The sequence below is a fragment of the Prenolepis imparis genome, unplaced genomic scaffold, assembly GCF_030444845.1.
Source record: "Prenolepis imparis isolate NDT839.2.m4 unplaced genomic scaffold, iyPreImpa1.0 SCAF_4, whole genome shotgun sequence".
Taxonomy (NCBI): Eukaryota; Metazoa; Arthropoda; class Insecta; order Hymenoptera; family Formicidae; genus Prenolepis; species Prenolepis imparis.
Genome location: NW_028141162.1, coordinates 12208198 through 12212076, shown reverse-complemented (window position 1 = coordinate 12212076; position 3879 = coordinate 12208198). Strand labels below are relative to the sequence as shown.

The following is a 3879-nucleotide window of genomic DNA, read 5'->3' as shown; positions in this document are numbered from 1 at the left end:
CTGCAAACGGCACAATCAATATATCGATAAATATATAAATTTTTACGCGTACGTATTGTACAAATAATAATTATAAATTGTAATCGAACGAGTGTAATTATTGCGTTGGATTACAAATTATAATTAAAAGAGAAGGTTATTAATTACTGGTTTATAATTGAAAGTTATATAACCGTCCGATTTATGTGATGTGGGTAATAACAATCGTTACGTTACAACGAACGCGGTGGAGTATCGCGAGATTGCACAATAATAATTACGCTAATTACTCGAGATGACGCCGCGCGACGTTGCGTGAAAGTATCCGGAAGTGGTTATATCATTCGAAATAAAATAAATTAAAGAAGAGATGCGCGCGTCGGGGAAATCGCAAAACCGAGCGCATCAGTAGTAAGTCACGAGCGCAATTATTTGAGCGACAAGAGATTTGCGAGATGAAAGAAGGACGCTGAATACGTCTATGCTTCGAAGATGCTTCCCGGGAGATAAATCACTCATTTGGACAAAATTATTGCAAAATAATAAAAATTGTACGCAATAATTTTGTCCGAATGAGTGATTTATCTCCCGGGAAGCATCTTAAATTAAACGCTTTATTAATATTTTTTGACAGAAATCAGCTGATTAAAGCGTTAATTTGCTAATTAATTTTTAAAATAAGAATATGTTATAAAAATTAATATAATAATATATTATAAATAATAATATGTTATAATTCTTTAAACTCGATTAATATTTTTGACAATTATCAGCTGATTTCTGTCAACAAATATTAATTGCAGATAAGGCATTATAACATATTACTTACAACATATTACTATTTTAATTTTTATAACTAAAATTTAATTATCAAATTTTCGTTTTATATTTTTTTACAGAAAGCAGCTGATAATAATTGTCAAAAAATATATCTTATTCTCGATTAATATTTTTTGACAGAAATCAGTTGATGACTGTGAGTGCTACGAAGGAGCAATGATGGTCGACCAAGAGAGGAGGAGAAGGCCTGAGGAGGTATCGGGCGACAGAGGGAAAACTGTGAGGTATGCAAAATAAATATATAACATTTCTTTTAAGAAACCACATAATTTTTGTTATATTTAAGTATCTATATATATTTTATTTGTTATTACAGGTAAGGTTCTGAAGTGCCGAACGAATCGTTGCTTCACGCGTCGCGTCGGGAGTGCCGTGTAAAGTTTCGCGTGTCGGGAGTGCCGTGTAAAGTTTCGGGCGATCGTAATTATCGTGTTTTCGCGAGTGTCGTAAGTGCTACCATGGACCAAGAGAGGAGGAGGAGGCCCGGGGAGGCATCAGGCGACAACGGAACAACTGCGAGGTATGCAAAATAAAAACATTTTTTGAAAACTGCATTGAGATATTTGACCGTTTCCAGACTTTCAAAACACCCTGTACACACACAAACACACACAAACACACACACACATATACATGTATATACATAATTTGTCTATTTTGTTTTCAGATCAATGTGCTGTGTACAACTCCGCTATTGCAGGTATCGGTGAGTGAGAAATTGTTTTTTTTATAACATTTCTTTAACGATAATGGGAGTGTATGAAGCTGGCGTAAATATATTTTAATATATGCCTCTCTTGGAGGCAAGAAAGTCAGAGATGCATTGTAAATCTTGGAATGCATCCTCCTCTCCCGTTGTAAATTACATTATCGTTGTAAAGCGCGAGATTTAATTTTACTGTCGACTCCTCGTTCCTTTTTAATTGTCGCGTATAATTTGTCGCGTAGTTCAACATCGCTTTAACGTCACGATGTCCTTTTTCCACACTCGATAATCGGGGATCAGCTCCGGCGCGTCATTAAATGCGGATTAAACAATCGAGTTTTGCCTTCATTTTCGGTCGCGCTATAAAATTGCTCGCGCTAAAGGGGAAAGAGTCGGTGTTTGAAATCATATATTCAAGGAATGTTTTTTTAAAATTATGCTCGCTATATTAGCGTAATATCTAAATGGATTTTTTATTACATTAATATAATATAAAGTGCAGCAGAGAGATCTTGGGAATAAACTAAAAAGTTAAAAGCTAATACTCAGAGAGATTTTAAAATACTCTAGGGGGAATTATTCACTCTTTGAATATTTTATAATTTCTTTTCTGTTTTTCTTTTCTCTCTGGAATTTCAATTGGAAAAGATCTCTTCATTGAAACAAGGCTTTATTATTTTAAAAACGTGCGGCATTCATTACACATCTCACTTGTGTTAATATCAGTTGAGAATGAATTTAATGCTTATATTCTTTGAATATTCTCGTATTATTTACAATCGTATACGTATGTGTGTGCGTAAGACAGGAAATGCACGGATGCCCAAAGTCTGTCACTCAACTCAGGTGTATATACACTGCGTTTTACCGCGTTTTATTCGCGTTTTGTGATGTGTTTGAGATGTCTTTTATTTATTTTACGACACGTTTCTCGACGGAGACAGTCAACGTCACGCGGACTTTCTCGCAAGCGTAACGAGATAGTCGAGAAGGTACATCAAATATGTGTTATCGTCACGTCAAGAAGAATATTTTCCGCGACACCTGTCTCTCTCTCTTGCGCGAGAAACCCGCGGTAGAGGAACATATCCCACGTTTATTTAATGGAGAAAACGTGTGCATGTCCCGCGGTCAGTTCCGCGTCAACGAAACCGCATTTAATATGATGACAGAGAGTATAATAGCGAGACTTATTATATCCTTCATTTGTGGAGAGATGTTTTCATTCAATTTAAAGTTATAATTTTTCTAAACGATAAGTTCTTCGAAAAAAAAAATAATTTTTTTATTAGGATATTAGATACTCTAAAAGCTTGCGATAAAAATGAAGTCCTTCGTCGAAGGAAAATTTACTCCAAATTGACCAAAGAACAGTGGTGGGATATTCACAGTAGCGAGATATCCCGTATGGTCGGACCGCCTAACTTTAATGCTGGTCATGTCGCGAATAACTGCAACATGCGCGATCGTAATTGTATCATCCCTCCAAGCGGAGTTTCTTTTTTCTCTTCGTACGATTCCAGGTCAGTGTAACGAATCGAGAAGCTTGCATGCATGTTTCACGAAGTCCGTCTCCACGTCGATACGATGTATCAGGTGCTCCATGCTTTCGAATCGTCTATAGATAGAACTTACGAGCTCGACTTACCTCGTATTCGCAGAACAGAGGCTATATTTGACCAGAAATGACACCGTTTCAAACGCGCAGAAACATCGTCGGAGGTTCTTTTTTTAGATTGCCGATATACATATAGTTTCGGTGATCCAACGAACAAAGCATCGCGCATGGATGAGATTTTGTTTTCGCAGACCGCGAATTTTTTCAAATTAAACTTACAATTAGTCTCGCCAATTTTTTTTCTTTCTTTTTTTTTAGAAAAATTTGATGAGACGTCTAATTGAATTTTTTTCGCGAAAGACATAGAAATCGACGAAAATTACGCGATTAAGATTGCAGTAAGATTGCGAGGATACGATCACGATTTAAATGGAGATGCGAATCTGCATGCACTTTGAATTGCCGCCGTAATTGAGCGGGCATGGAAATAATACTTTTTAAAAGGAATGCGCCTCAAACACTCCTATTTTCTGTTTATTAGGAAATTGCGTTTCGTGCAGAAATTAATGATCCGTAATCGTTGTGACATTTAAGTATTCGACATATAGGTACTGCATTATTATAGTGCATCATATATCGCGTACGTTTACAAAGGCAGTGCATTACAAAGAAGCTGTGAATGTGTGACATCGTTCCTCTGCATTATTCATCTTTCTTCGCCAATATAACAATTATTAAATCCTGTGCATTTAACTTTATAGTGAGCGATTTAACAGAACTTTGAAAGTCGTGTCGT

At 36.1% G+C, this 3879-nt stretch overlaps 1 protein-coding gene across 3 annotated transcripts in view; it reads right to left on the bottom strand.

Annotated features, from left to right (window-relative positions):
* Window positions 1-3879, bottom strand: part of Chat (Choline acetyltransferase) — a 38286-nt gene that overhangs the window by 16303 nt on the left and 18104 nt on the right. The window lies entirely within an intron of this gene.